General features: G+C 39.9%; 1 long non-coding RNA gene across 2 annotated transcripts in view; it reads right to left on the bottom strand.

Annotated features, from left to right (window-relative positions):
- LOC145538610 (uncharacterized) overlaps positions 1–16,620 on the bottom strand; it is a 99,941-nt gene that overhangs the window by 37,000 nt on the left and 46,321 nt on the right. The window contains exon 3 of one of the 2 annotated variants that reach the window (XR_014077084.1): positions 10,997–11,071. This is a non-coding gene — a long non-coding RNA (uncharacterized LOC145538610). Of the gene's footprint in view, positions 1–10,992; positions 11,072–16,620 lie in introns of both variants that reach the window. The other variant, XR_014077085.1, reaches the window with a different exon arrangement.

Below are 16,620 nucleotides of genomic sequence, written 5' to 3'. Positions count from 1 at the left end.
CCTCAACTAAGAGTTCACATGCCTCAATTAAAGATCCTGCATGCCACGACTGAAATTCAGCACAGCTAAAGTTAATTAATTAATTAAAACTAAATTAATTAATTAAAGAAATAAAATTTAGTGTTCTAAGTCAAATCTCAGAGGTTTGTTAAGAAATAATAATAGGAATAAAAATTAGAGTATTTTTATTAATGGTGAATCTGAACAGACAGCTAGAAGTCATATCTAACATGTATGTGGGTAAGAATTTGAGACTCTGGTTCCACAGCTTAAGTCCAATAAAACTATAATGCAAGGCATTTTTTAGGAAGTATTGAATCTCTTCTCTTGATGGCTAAACTCTATGGTCCTGACCAAATGTTCCCATCTCTGCTAAACCACTGAAAATCTTATTACAAAGAAATTAAATGACATAAGCCTTCTATCTTCCCTAGGAGAGATTTCATAATATCTTGAAAAGGAAATGTGATTTTAAGAGATGAGACTAGCATCATCTCAACTACATTTGAAAAGATATTCCGAAAAGCTTTGGCACATCAAAATGAAAAGGAAAATAGGAAGAAATATCTGCAAATCATATATCTGATAAGGAGTTAATATCCAAAATATATAAAGAACTCATAAATTGCAAAAACCAAAAAAACAACCTGATTTTAAAATGGGCAAAGTTTCTGAACAGACATTTTTCCTAAGAAGATATATAGATGGTCAACAGGTACATGAAAAGATGCTCAACATCACTAATCACTAGAAAAATGCAAATCAAAACCACAATGAGATATCACCTCAACCTGTCAGAATGGCTATTATCAAAAGACAAGAGATACCAAGTTTTGGTAAGGATGCGGCGAAAAAGGGAACCCCGTGCACTCTTGGTGGGAATGTAGATTGGTGCAGCCACTATGGAGAACCATGTGGAGATACTAAAAAATTAAAAATAGAACTACCATATGACCCAGCAATTCCACTGCTCAGTATTTATCCAAAGAAAATGCAAACACTAATTTGAAAAGATGTATGCACCCTATGTGCATTGCAGCATATTTTCAATAGTCAAGATATGGATGCTTCTTGATGATGAATGGATAAAAAGAGGTGGTACATGAAAACAAGGAATACTATTAAGCAATAAAGACAGAACTAAACCTTGCCATTTGCAATGACACGGATGATCCTTGAAGGCATTATGCTAAGTAAAAAAGTCAGTCAGAGAAAGACAAATACTGTTATGATCTCACTTACATTTATAAGAATATAAATATTCTTATAGAATCTAAAAGCAAAATAAAAACAAAAACCTACTACCAATGAAAAACCAAGCTCATAGATAGAGAAAACAGATTGGTGGTTGCCAGAGGTGGGGAGAGGGCAAAATGGGCAAAGAAGGTCAAAAGGTACAAATTTCCAATTATAAAATAATTAAGTCACGGGGATATAACATAACACAGTAACTATAGTTAATAATACTATGTGTGTTAGTCGCTCAGTCATGTCCAACTCTTTATTACCCCATGGACTGTAACCTGCTAGGCTCCTCTGTCCATGGGATTCTTGAAGCAAGAATACTGGAGTGGGTTGCCATTTCCTACTCCAGGGGATCTTCCTGACCCAGGGATCGAACCTGAGTCTTCTGTATTACAGGCAGATTCCTTATCGTCTGAGTCACTAGGGAAGCTCTAGTAATAATACTATATTGCATATTTAAAAGTTGCTAAGAGAGTGGATCTTAAAAGTCTTCATCATAAGAAAAAATTTTTTATAACTAAATAGGGTGAACCATATTAACTAGACTTATTATGGTGATCATTTTACAATATGTACAAATATTGAATCATCACTCTATACACCTGAAATACAATGTTAAATGTCAATTATGCCTCAGTTTTTTAAAAAGATATTAGTATGCACAGGAAAATTCTCCAGAAAATGTGCTAAAACGAAACCTTTAGGTAGTGAGTTTGTGGGTGATTATTTGCTCCCTTTGTTTTCCACAGTGGGTAGATTTTACTTTCATGGTCAGGAAGAAGATTAACCATTTCAGAAAGGAAAGTTGAAGGCTAAGCCACATTCTTATGGGACTCATGAAATCAGCTTGGTTTTAATCTGCAATTGGGTCCTTTTTAACAATTGCCTCACTTATCTGTTTGGCCAACAGATCTTTGAGGACACACAACTGCCTGGGTCGTTTTTAAGAGAAATATGTTTTTTCAGCTACAAAAGAAAATTCCAAGTTGTCAGGGGGGCCAAGTTTATAAAAAGAAAGCTTTTGGGAAAGAAGCCATTTTCCCCACCCTTCGTGCATTCCACCCCATGACCAGTACTGCGTTAATGACAGAACTCCTGTGTGCAAATGTGTGTGGGGAAGTTTCTACAATACAGGGTTGTATTGTACAAAGAGCCTGTGTTCCGGAGGCCCACGGCAGCTGTGTGCCCTCAGGTCAGCATGAACAAATTCCCCTGCAGAAAGAAAACCCCCCAGAGAGCTCAATGAAAGCTACTCAACTAGGAAAGCACGCAGTAAGAGCTGGAAGTTTAGAGATCTACAGAAGGTAGCTCTAGAAACCATTTAGAGTATTCAAAGCCTACCTTTAAGACCCCTCTCTAACTTAAATCTGAGGGGGTTGAGGGGGGAGAAATTCTCCCACTGCATTTACCTGCCTTTTCTTCCCACCTCTCTTTCCTCTATCACTGATTCACAACTTCCTGTTGACAAGAGCTCCTTTGCCCTATGGGTGAATTTTCCTTTGTTCTTGTTGTTTTAGTTGCTAAGTCCTGTCCAACTCTTTTGCAACCCTATGGACTGTAACTGCCAGCCTCCTCTGTCCATGGGGATTCTCCAGGCAAGAATACTGGAGGGGGTTGCCATTTCCTTCTCCAGGAGATCTTCCCGGCCCAGGGGTCAAACCCACATCTCCTGCATTGCAGGCAGATTCTTTACCACTGAGCCACTTGGAAAGCCTGATTTCCTCTTGCTGACCTCTAAGAGTCGAGGAAAGGGTGGCCCAGTGGGTAAGACTCCAAGCTTCCAATGCAGGGAGCCTGGGTTCAATCCCTATTTGGGGAACTAAGATCCCATATACTGCATGGTCAAAAAAAAAAAAAAAGAGTCAAGGAGAGAGGATTAGAAAGTAAATCAGGGACCTAAGCTATGTGCTATCATTTGCTGGGTACAAAGAGATAGAAGAGGTTAATTCTGTGACTGTCATGGACAGTGTGACTGTCAGGAATCTACAGGAAGAGGGCTAGGAGGTTATATCACCAGCTCACCAATGGAAGAGTCTGGAAAACACTCCAAAGTTCAGAGCTCTGAATTCTTCTCCTACCTGACTGCTGAGTCTTATCAACCTCCTGCGACCTAGATTCTCTGGTGATCAGGGCTGGAAGCAGCATCAGAGATCATGTCACCTAGGGATTGCCACCTCAAATGCCTACAGAGGTCTGGAAAGTGACAAAAATGAGTGAGGAACAGTGGGTAGAAGGTCACAAGGCATGGTGGGGGCTGAGGAAAACCGGAAATATAGGCACTTACAAAAACACTGTGTGGGCCAAAGAAAACAGGGCTGCTAGCCAACATCGTCATGCAGGCTGCTCATGTGTGACATATGGCTCCAAACTAATCCAAACTAATTTTGTGTATGAAGAAATAAAGATTCAGAGAGGTGAAGTGACTCACCCCGGGTCACACAGCCACAGAGCGGTGGAGCCGGTCCTGACAGCCTAGTCTGAACTTTGTGCCGGGGCTCTCCCCACCCCACCATAAACCCCTTCACCTGCCCCTTGGCTGAAGCTGGATCACCCAGCGCTGTACCCTCTCCTCCAGTGAAAGCTGATCTCAGGCATTTTAGTGAGACTCGGGGACCTTTTTCCTATAACTCCACGTTCCCATTTTACCTAAGAGGTCACACCAGTTGCAAATGCCACCATCAGTTATAGCTTTCCCACACCCTGAATTTCTTCCTTTCACAGCATGTGAAGTGTTTTCTTCCATTGGGTTTCCCTCTGGGTACAATTTGAGAACTGGTTGCTCCTCATTCCAAGGCTTCAGGCAACAAAACTACAGTTTAGGTCTAAAACTTCTGAGTAAGATATTCTGAGCATTGGTGCAAGTTTTGCTGGAAATTGACTTTAAATTTGTCCTTAAAATGTTGGAGAAATTAATTACTAGTTGTAAAGCACTCTGAAAATTAGGGATGAAAGGATCCATGGATCTACAAAATATTATTATAATTAATGAATCCCTATCAATAAACTATGATTAAGAATAATGGGCATTCTTCACAGGTTATCAAGCTGAGGCATCTTTCACACGGGTGCTTGTAGTACCATCTGTTTTGCCAGAAATATTCTCTTTGTAATTTGCTCATGAGAGTGTTGGTTCAGTGTAAAAAGGTACATTTTGTGCTTTGACGAGAATATTACTGATATTTTTATACACCATGAGTTAGCAACAATGGATACTACCCTTAATTTCCATTTGTAATTACTGTTGGGAAACTTTTTCAAATATCCTCAAGCTTGGTTTCAAGGAGAATCTTGTCAGATATTATATATGTTTAGGTTTCCTTCCCCAACTGCTCCTCCATCTAAGAACTCAATGTCTTTTTGGCTTTTCAAATTGGAGAGATTCTTTTTGGTTTTAATTTATTCATTTTTAATTGAAGGATAATTGTTTTACAATATCGTATTGGGTTCTGCCATACATCAACATGAGTCAACCATAGGGTATAAATAGCAAACACCATGCAGAACTCAGGGTCTACACACAGCAAATGCTCAATAAACATTTAATGAGTGAGCGAGTGAGTGACAGGCAGGCCACGGCTGCCTGAGTCCTTTTTGGGAGTTCGGATGATGTTAGCACTCGGAGTTGTGAGGCTATTTTAGTTCTTTGGGTAAATGGACAGACTGTCTCCTGGCTGGAATCCTTGATTTCTGAAGCTTGGTTGGGATTTCCATTCCATCGATCAAGCCTGTTTAGTGACAGGTAGTGGTCTCCCTGCTCAGTGGTGATAAAGACTGGCTTCATTATTTCATTTGTTTGTGAATCATTTATAAAAATTCCAAAGTTACAGGGCTTGGAACAGAACAAAGCAATTGCGGTGATTCCCCTGAGTTTCACAAACGACACAGGTGCTGCTCTGAAACAGACATACTTAGGTTCAAATTCTAGCCAATAATAATGGCAAATGTTTAAGCAGTGATTACATTATGCTTAGTACTATGCTAAGCACTTTGCATGGATTATCTCACTTATTTCTCCTGATTACCCTAATGAAGACAGTACTATAATTATGCCCATATTAAGTTGAGAAATAAGAGGGAAAGAAGTAAAGTAATTTATCCTAAACAACACTGGTAAGTAGTAGAGATAGGATCTGGGCTCAGATCTATCTGATTCTAGGGTTTGACCTCTTAATTCCTATAATTGCCTCTCATCAATCACAGCTTTGCCACTTATTACCTCTGAAACCTTAAAGGAGTCCTTTGACTTCTCTAAGACTTGGCTATCTCATTTTTAAAATGAATATTGTCACAGCCACTTTTCAAAGTGTGTACCTGAGCATCAGCCTCTTCTTTATTCCTCTCTCTCAATCTAATAATAAGGTTCAAAGGAAGCTATTCTTTTCTCATAGTGCTTATTTGTGACCCCACTGATAGGCAAAAAGGTGAGCCTATGACCCCAAAAGGCTCAGTCTGGGTGGTCTATCTCTTTGGCCATAGTTGTTTTGTCAGCGGTAGACACTGGACTATAGTCAGGTCAGTTGAGCCTCTCTCTGGGGTATTTTTTACCTGGCACCAGAGAAGGTGAGCTTCAGCCCCTTGGTAGTGATAAAACAGAGATGGGAGCCTGATTGTGCTTCAGGCTCCCATCTGCAATGCTGCAATAGGAGAAAGCCTATCAGACAGAATGAAGCCAATGTAAAGACTGAAGCAGAAGGGATTAGATGGAGAAAAAAAGCCCAGGTTTAAACACACCCAAGTCCTAGCAGCTCCTCCGCCATTTCTCCAGCATAGTTAAAGAACCGATACATCCTCATTTATGCCTAAGCTAATTTGAGTTATGTTTTCAGTTACTGACACTAAAATAAAGAGAACCCTGTCAAGTACAGCATTGCATTGGAATATATATAAGCCTAAATGAGCACATGTAGGGAAACCCATTTATGAAGAGTCCAGATTTTAGACATATCATTAGTGGGCTTACAAGGAAGCTTGGGTAAGCTGTATCAGTACTGGGAATGGCATCTCCTGGAGTTCACAGTACATAATATTTGTACTCTGGTGCCATAGATATGATCATTACATCACCCAAAACTTGATACCTGGCCCATCTCCTTCCAGGGAAAACTTATTGCTAATTATGAGCCTTTGGAATCTTGGCTTTTACCAGTAGTTCTATTTTGCTACAGAGCTAGTACCAAATATCAGAGAGAAAATTAAACATAAGCAAAATTCTCAAAAGCAGAAATGACAGAAAGGATGGAATTAGAAGGAAAAGACAATTAAAGAGTTGTTGGAAATATGCTCCATGTGATCAAGAATGTAAAGAAAAATATGAATACAATGATAACAGGAATAAAAGAAATTTTAAAAAGACCAAGTTGGAGCATCTAGAGATGAAAAACTCAATATTTTAAATAAAAATACACTGGCTAGAATTAGATGCAGATTGGGTATTATAAAATAAAATATTGGTGAACATGAAGAACTAAGGACAAGAGGATAAGGACAACTAAAGATAAGAAATTATCCAAAATAAACCACAGAGAAAAAGATTTTTTTGAAAAAGAGCAGAGACTTTTGAAAAAATGTCAAGCAGCCTAGCATATGGTAATTGGAGTTCTAAGAGGGGAAGGAAAGCATGAAAACATATCATATTTAAGGAAATCATAATTGAAAATCTCTAAAGTTTAATAAAAGTGGTGACTTTATAGATGTGAGAATCTCAACAAACTTCAAATAAAATAAACAGAAAGAAAATAACATAGTGAAAAAGAGCAGCCAAATAAAAACAGCAGGGTATAAGAATACATTTCCTGTCAGAATCAATGAGCCAAAAGACAATGGAAGGACACCTTTACAGCACTGAAAGAAAACGCAATAGTCAACCTAGAATTTTATATTCACTGAAAATGTCTTTCAAAAACAATGGCAAATGCAAGATTTTTCAGAGAAACAAAAGCCAGCAGACCTCCAGTACAAGAAATGTTAAGTGAAGTTCTTCAAGGAGAGTGGTAGGAAGGTGGAAATTTGGCATAACAGGAATAGAGCACATTGGAAATGGGAAATAAGTGGGTCATATAAAAAACATTTTAATTTTTCAGTTTTTAATTGTAAAGTTTCTACCATATGTAAAGTTAAAATGAATGACATTAAAAAGCGGATGAAAAATTTTATACTATACATAAAGTTGAAGATAGATTATAGTAAACAAAAGATGTATAATATAAATCCTAGAGCAATCAATAAAAATAAACAAAGACTAAAAATTACAATACAAAACTAAAGAAGTACTGATAATAAACCAATTGTGAAGCTAAAATGGGAACATAAAACAAGTAAAATAAATAAGTAGAAGAAGAAAGGAAACAGAGAACATATGGGGAAAATAGAAAATAAAAAGCAATATGGTGATTTTAAATTTAACTATGTCAATTACAGGTAGCAAGAATATACAGAAGAACTTTACAAAAAAGATCTTCACGACCAAGATGATCATGATGGTGTGATCACTCACCTAGAGCCAGACATCCTGGAATGTGAAGTCAAGTGGGCCTTAGGAAGCATCACTACGAACAAAGCCAGTGGAGGTGATGGAATTCCAATTGAGCTATTTCAAATCCTAAAAGATGATGCTGTGAAAGTGCTGCACTCAATATGCCAGCAAATATGGAAAGCTCAGCAGTGGCCACAGGAATGGAAAAGGTGAGTTCTCATTCCAATCCCAAAGAAAGGCAATGCCAAAGAATGTTCAAACTACTGCACAATTGCACTCATCTCACACGCTAGTAAAGTAATGCTCAAAATTCTCCAAGCCAGGCTTCAACAATACATGAACTGTGAACTTCCAGATGTTCAAGCTGGTTTTAGAAAAGGTGGAGGAACCAGAGATCAAATTGCCAACATCTGCTGGATCACTGAAAAAGCAAGAGAGCTCCAGAAAAACATCTATTTCTGCTTTATTGACTATGCCAAAGCCTTTGACTATGTGGATCACAACAAACTGTGGGAAATTTTTTAAGAGATGGGAATACCAGACCACCTGACCTGCTTCTTGAGAAATCTATATGCAGGTCAGGAAGCAACAGTTAGAACTGGACATGGAACAACAGACTGGTTCCAAATCAGGAAAGGAGTATGTCAAGCCTGTATATTGTCACCCTGCTTATTTAACTTATATGCAGAGTACATCATGAGAAACGCTGGGCTGGATGAAGCACAAGCTGGAATCAAATTGCCAGGAGAAATATCAATAACCTCAGATATGCAGATGACACCACCCTTATGGCAGAAAGTGAAGAAGAACTGAAGAGCCTCTTGATGAAAGTGAAAAAGGAGAGTGAAGAAGTTGGCTTGAAGTTCAACATTCAGAAAACTAAGATCATGGCATCCGGCCCCATCACTTCAGAGCAAATAGATGGGGAAAGAGTGGAAACAGTGTCAGACTTTATTTTGGGGGGCTCCAAAATCACTGCAGATGGTGAATGCAGCCATGAAATTAAAAGACGCTTGCTCCTTGGAACAAATGTTATGACCAACCCAGACAGCATATTAAAAAGCAGAGATATTACTTTGCCAACAAAGGTCCATCTAGTCAAGGCTATGATTTTTCCAGTAGTCATGTATGGATGTGAGAGTTGGACTCTAAAGAAAGCTGAGCACTGAAGAATTGATGCTTTTGAACCATGGTGTTGGAGAAGACTCTTGAGAGTCCCTTGGACTGCAAGGAGATCCAACCAGTCCATCCTAAAGGAAATCAGTCCTGAGTGTTCAATGGAAGGACTGATGCTGAAGCTGAAACCCCAATACTTTGACAACCTCATGCAAAGAGCTGACTCATTTGAAAAGACCTTGATGCTGGGAAGGATTGGGGGCAGGAGGAGAAGGGGACGACAGAGGATGAGATGGTTGGGCGGCATCACCAACTCGATGGACATGAGTTTGGGTAAACTGCGGGAGTTGGTGATGGACAGGGAGGCCTGGCGTGCTGCAGTCCATGGGGTTGCAAAGAGTCAGACACAACTGAGGGACTGAACTGAACTGAACTGATATCAATTATTTGAGATGGTTAGATAGCATCACCAACTCAATGGACCTGAATTTGAGTAAACTCCAGGAGATAGTGGAGGACAGATGAGCCTGGCGTGCTGCAGTCCATGGGGTCACAAAGAGTTGGATACCACTTGGAGATGGAACAACAATGACAACTACAATATCATTATATCAGATATAATCTAAACATTCCAATTAAAAGACAGAGATTATCAGCTTGGAAAGAAAAATAAGAACAACTCTATATTATCTATAAGAAGCATCCTTTAAGTAAAACAACACGGCTAGACTGAAGGAAGAGGGTAACAAAACATAGTTTTGCAAACACTAATAAAAGGAATACTAGAGTGATAATATTAATATCAAACAAAGTAGACTTCAGAACAGGATATATTACTGAAGATGAAAAGGAATATTATATAGTTAGAAAGTGGTTAATTCATTAAGATATCATGACAATCCTTAACTTGTACACACATAATAACAGAACTTCAAGATACTTGAAACAAAAACTGAAAGGACTGAAAAAAGAAACAAATACTCAATTATATTTCAATATGCCTCCTTTGGGAGCTGATAGAACAAGTTGGCAAAAATCAGTAAGTACAGAGAAGAGTTGAACAGCACAATTGACTCCCTTGACATAATTGAGTAGTTTTCAGAATCAGACACTAATGATAGAATTCTGAAATTGGTTCACTCACTAGCCAGATGACAATGACCTCATCACTTGTGGTAGGTATTGATAGTTCCTGAAGTACCATAACAAAGCAATTGCTAAAGCTTTCACCTTTAGCAAGTAGGGATGACATAAATGCGGAAGGGTACACACTAGCTTGGAAAATGTCTCTGACATTTCAAGGGTAGGAGGGGAAATAACTCTAAAGACTGTGAAACAGGGTGGTCAATTTAAAGCAAAGCGTGAGACCTGGACAGCATATAAAGAGACCCTTATTTCTGTCTCCAGAGGTGTGGCAGGAGCTGAATGCCAGGCATAATAATTAATTGTAAGAGAGGTAGAATTTAGGGAAGCTGAATTCTCAGATAGGCAAGTCTATGTGAAAGTTAGAACCATTCTGTTTGCAAACTGAATCAGCACATGCCTCAGCATCTTACACAAAATTCTTCCCAAATTCAATTGCTTTCAAGAATTGGCCTATAGCACAAATCCTGAGATGGGCCCAGCCAAAGCTGTAGTGAACAACTGACCATGACTACACCAAGTCCAAGAAGTCTCCAGTTTTCCCCTGAGAACCCAGCTCTATTACCTCCCTCAGTCAAGCAGTCAAGGGTTTGCCCTGTGGTCAGGGAGGAACAAACACTTGGAGCATCTCCTCTCAGCTGACCTCACATCCCTAACGGTGTCATTTGAGAGGTTAGGTGATCTTCTGAATGCAGCTCATTTCTTTCTAGGAGCGTGCTTCTAGACATAGCAGGGTAGCTGCAGGCAATTTCTGTTGCACACTCAGGGTTGAAATTCAGAGAGGGGAGAAGCAAAATTATTTCTGTAGAGGAAAATTCAAACTTACTAGAGAAAAAGTCATGGGAGTTCCCATATGTATGGGTCTGGAAACATCTTGCTAGTATTGGTCAGTTCAGCAGAAATTCCTTTTTCTTATGATTGGAGGGGGTTAGTGCAATAAGGAGATTCTATTACCTAAAGCTGTTCAGAAGGCCATTTAATGTATTTCAGAGTTCCCATTTTATTGCAGCACTTACATACCATATTCCAGTTACTTAAGTCTCCTATATTTTCTTTCAAATCACCAATAAACAGTTGGGCTGGTCTCATTTCTTTCTAAGAAAAGAAGGAGAAAAAACTAGTAAGAAGACAGACATATAGACATAAAGAAAGACAACCAACATCTACAAGAACTACAAATCCTCTCTAATCACACAAACTGGTTTGCCAGGTGGCTCTGGAGCCAGCTACACTTGCCAGGTTACACTCACACACTTTTGTTGGATTGCATCACGTGTTTCAGATGCTCTGGCCTTGTGAGATCCTCAGAGGCATTCTGTGATGAGAATAACATGAGCAGTAGTAGCTAAGAAAGGTGACTCAGTTTTTGGATTGCTGCATGTTGAATAGTCAAGCCCTGTCACTGGAGGCGAGTGGCTGAGCCCTCAGAACAGACAGAACAAGCCCCTGTGGCAGGGTTGGTACATGGGTCGAGCTGCCCTGGCTTCAGACAGGTCTTCCAGCCACAAACTTCTTGAGGTAGCTCTCCTGGCTGTGAAACTATGATTTTTATTTTTGTATTTGGCCATTTGTATGATTTTTATTTATTCTGCCTTAGCTTCTATTAGTCCCTGATTAACCCCCTCTCCCTGCCGTGCCCTTGCCTCTCTCCCCTCCAACTCTCCCTGCACAATGATGTGCTTCCCAAACCCATGCCCCTGAAGCCTATTAGGACTGCTCGCTAGATTTTTAAGGATGTCTCATTTTCTTGCATGGCATTCAGGCCTTTTCTAAGCACAACCAGTTAAGTTCCCACTCTCCTCTCCCACCTAACCTCACCCCTCTTATACATTTGGCAAGGTTGCAATAGATGTTAGAAGCCCAAGTCAGAACATTTTCTTAACCAAGTAAAAGAAAAATTGTGAGTCTAGTGGCAGAGAATATTTTCAATCTGTATGATATTGGAACAGTCTAGGTCTTATGGTATAATTTCTCCTTCCCATCTCTTGCCTGACTCTGTGTCACAGTTCTTTCTGCCTAGAAGCACTTTTGACTTCCTCAATTTCCCAACTCTCATTTCCCAGCTTGTTGATAGTCTATGTGTCTGTCCAGTCCTAGGTTAAATGCACTCCCTCCATTTCACAGTTTAAATTAATTTCTCTCCTTTCGGTGCCCTCTAGCCATTTAAAAAATCCTTTCCATATTTTCTCTTTATTAAAGAAGAATGTGTGTGTTTTATTCACATTTATGTTCCCCTTTAGCATCTAGTTATAAAAAACCTTCCTTGAGCTTCTGGTTATGTAACGAGCTCTCTCATTACCTCATCTGGATCTCACAACAAACTTCTCATACATTATTACCATTTTCCACTGAGGAAATTGCATCTCATAGTGGTTAAGCAACACATCCAGATTCTCACAGTTCATAAGCCGTAGATCTGGATTTCAAACTGAGTTATCTGTGGCATCGGAGCTCTGCACACACAGGAAGTGTTCAAAACACAGTCTTTTCAAAAACTGAATTGAGTCAGGTACAGCAAGAGATAAGAAAACCACTCTGCAAAAGAAGCTAACACTGTAGAGATTAGCGACCCTCAATATTTTTTCTTAATAACAAGGGAGATACCAAATAATTGATTAGATTTCAAAGATCATTGTGGATGAAGTACGAAGGAAATAAATGCGTGCAGAATAAAAAAATCAGAACAAAAGGACCACAAGAACACTTTTTTCAAAATATATTTCCTCTCTCCTTTATCAGAGATGAACGTGTTCCTTTTTGCTGCTGGCTGAGTAGTTGCTTGGATATCCTGATATATAAATCGCCGAGATAGCAACGCCTGCTCTTTCATGAGTGTAGCAGAGTGCGGGCCATGGGGGCCTGCGGAGGGCACTGGGCTCATTCCCCAGGCCACTCACTCACCCTCCATGCCACTGACCAACCCCCAGTGAAAGGTATCACCTTGACACAAAGTGAAGGTCAACAGATGAATTCACCAGGGATGACCAGACAACAAACTGACACCACTCCATTGGAAGTACGCCGAAAAGAAGACTGATTGTGAAAATACAGCGAGCTTAAGTGTCCTTGGAATATGTTCTTGGTCTCCTCTTGATGCAGGAAAGGGCCCAGCCTGGTTTCATAGGCAGGGACCGACATGGTGAGTGGTATCATAATTATTACTGCCATTAATATTAATGTATGGATCCCACTTCTATCAACCTATCTTGATGACTTTATAATGGGTTCCTTGCAGGTCTGACTTGTCTCAGGCTTCCAGAATAAAATTGCTTCATCAAATTTGGACTTTCTTGATGAGATGCCTCTGGCTTCATCACGTGATCAGTTTTCATAGAGTTGAAAGCCGGCTGCTATTCCATTTTAATTTCTTTTTCCTTTCTCCTCTCGCCCTTAGGGATTTTGGATAAAAGAGTTTATTAGCTGAGTTCACTGGCTTGTCTCCCCAAAGCCTGGAACTATATTTCAAACTCAGCCAAGGCCCTTCCTTTGAGAATGTGCCAGCTACGGAAGACAGACAAGCAGGTGCAAACTGTTCGTTCCAGTCAGCCTTCCTGCTCGAGAACATCCCGCCAGGCCAGCAAGAGACACTCACGACAGCAGAAAGTACTAGTAAGTGCCCATCCTCGTAGTCCATACACAATTCCACAGTTCAGTTTCCACAAACCTAAAATGCAAAAGGCTCTGAAAAACAAGTTTTTTGCTTTGTTTACAAATCTTTAGCAATCTCACTCGGTAAAATCTGACTGATATGAATGGGAATAAAGCTATTTATAATCTTTATTTCGTTTAATATGAATGTTGACACATTGTGCTGCAAAAAATTAATGTATTTAATTATAAAATATTCCTGACATGTGTGTCTGTGTGTGTGTCTGAAATAACTCTAAATGTCAAAGCATGTACAACCCCAGAGATTGTAGATAAGGAATTGTATACCCATAGTATAAAAACAGAATAAAAATCCCTGTTTAATAACGAAGGATAACTTTGACCCCATCTTGACATTCATGAATTTCTATGTGTCCCATCACTTCATGGCAAATAGATGGCTGACTTTATTTTTTGGGGCTCCAAAATCACTGCAGATGGTGACTGCAGCCATGAAATTAAAAGACGCTTACTCCTTGGAACAAATGTTATGACCAACCTAGATAGCATATTAAAAAGCAGAGACATTACTTTGCCAACAAAGATCCATCTAGTCAAGGCTATAGTTTCTCCAGTGGTCATGTATGGATGTGAGAGTTGGACTATAAAGAAAGCTGAGTGCTGAAGAATTAATGCTTTTGAACTGTGGTGTTGGAGAAGACTCTTGAGAGTCCCTTGGACAGCAAGGGGATCCAACCAGTCCATCCTAAAGGAGATCAGTCCTGAATATTCATTGGAAGGACTGATGTTGAAGCTGAAACTCCAATACTTTGGCCACCTGATGCGAAGAGCTGACTCATTTGAGAAGACCCTGATGCTGGGAAAGGTTGAGGGCAGGAGGAGAAGGGGAAGATGGAGGATGAGATGGTTGCATGGCATCACTGACTCAATGGACATGAGTTTGGGTGAACTCTGGGAGTTGGTGATGGACAGGGAGGCCTTGAGTGCTGCGGTTCATGGGGTCACAAAGAGTTGGACGCTACTGAACAACTGAACTGAACTGATCATTTCCAAGTGGGATGTATTTCTCTCTACTGCCTCCTTATTAAGAAAGGTTTCTGTGTCACACATATTTCTAGACTTTGATTTTAAAATGGGGGGAGAAAGGCCAATAAGGGAAGACTAAAAGAGGTTAAGTTGATCTGAAGAGCTGTGGAGTGGGCTGGGAGGTGAAGAAAATTGAGAAACAGGGAACAGCATCCTCTTAGGCTGAGGGTAGTTTCCTTTGGGTGGGTGTGGTGTTGGCGATGGCAGATTCCAGAAAGGGCGTATGATGTAAAGGACTTAGGGAAGGGTGACAAGAGTAAACAGGAAATGTTACTGAGATAAAGTAGGTCCTCTTTACTGATTTTCAGAAATATTTTACAAGAGACTGGAATTCCTTTAAAAAATTTTTTTTGATGTGGACTATTTTTAAAGTCTTTATTGAATTTGTTACAATATTGCTTCTGTTTTATCTTTTTTTTTTGATTGCAAGGCACGTGGTATCTTAATTCCCTGACCAAAGATTGAACCCATTCCTCCTGCATTGGAAGGTGGATTCTTAACCACTGGATCACCAGGGAGGTCTCTGGAATTTCTTTTTTTAAAAATACAGAAACTGGGCTTCATGATTTGAGATTCACAAAGGTCATACAAAATGGGACAGTAGTTGATGTCCAGCTTTCAGACCATCAATCTCCAATTACAACTGGTATTTCTTCTCTTCTCCAAGACACTTTGACTCTCTTCCTCTATCTCCTATGCAAAACTTTTGCTTAGAAATTAAAGAAACTGTATTTGTACAGGATACTATGCATATAATATATAAATATAAATAATTATCCTTTGCAGTTGGAATGAGTAACTTTAATGACTGTCTTTATTCATTCCTTGGTTCATTTATTTGTTCATTCATTCAAAAAACATTTATTAAGTATCTCCTAAGGGAAAAAAAATTTGCCTGAGGGCTAGCTAGATAAATTAATAAAATTAATGCCTAGTTCTTGAGTGAACAAATATTTGACTTGAGATATGTAAACAAAGGAAATTACAATGGTACACAATAATAATACTACAAGGCACAGAGCTGTAGAGTGATCAATTCAGTCTTTGGAGGGGTGGGGCAGGGGGAAAGTTCAATATAGACTTTCTGGAAGAGATGACAACTGAGTCTAAGAAAGTGGTGGTGGTGGTAGCGTAGTCACTAAGTTGTCTCTGACTCTTGGGAATCCATGGACTGTGGCCCGCCAGGCTCCTCTATCCATGGGATTCTCCAGGCAAGAATACTGGAGTGGGTTGCCATTTCCTTCTCCAGGGGATCTTCCCAACCCAGGGATTGAACCCATTCTCCTGCACTGCAGGCAGATTCTTTACTGACTGAGCCACCAGGGAAGCCCTGCCTAAGAAGGTAAATAGCAGCGTATCAGGTAGACTAGGGTGGATAGAATATTCCTGGAAGAGAGAACAGGGAAAAGTGAACCATTTGCAGTTCCACTGTAAAAACTGTGGGAATGGTGAACGATTAGGCTGAAGGGCAGCAGTCAGAGGAAGGAGATGGATTTGGGAGTTTGGCATGGGCCAGCAAAGAGATTTACTCAAAGAGGCATAATATGATTTGCATTCAGAAAGCTCATGCTGTAAGGTCATGGAGAATAGAGTAGGCTAGACAAAGAGAAAGCAACTAGGTAGCTCTTGCAGCAGCCCAGGTGAGAGAGAATACCAAGCCAGGCTATGATAGAGATGTAGCCCATCAAGGTTGGAAAGGGGAGAGATTCCTTCTGCCTGGGAAGATCTGGGAAGATATCTGGGAAATGTGATTTGACTGTACTGAAAGGCACTGAACTTCAAAGGCACAAACAGAAGAAAATGGGGGACTTCCCCAGTGGTGAAGACTCCCTGCTCCCAATGCAGGGGGCCCAGGTTCGATGGATCACTGGGTAGGGAACTAGATCCTGCATGCCACAGCAAAGATCCTACACATTGCAACTAAGACCCTGCAGAGCCAAAATTTAAAA

This window comes from Giraffa tippelskirchi, chromosome 2 (assembly GCF_054371585.1).
Source record: "Giraffa tippelskirchi isolate mGirTip1 chromosome 2, T2T-mGirTip1v1.2.pri, whole genome shotgun sequence".
Lineage (NCBI taxonomy): Eukaryota > Metazoa > Chordata > Mammalia > Artiodactyla > Giraffidae > Giraffa > Giraffa tippelskirchi.
This window is presented reverse-complemented; position numbering and strand designations above follow the sequence as displayed.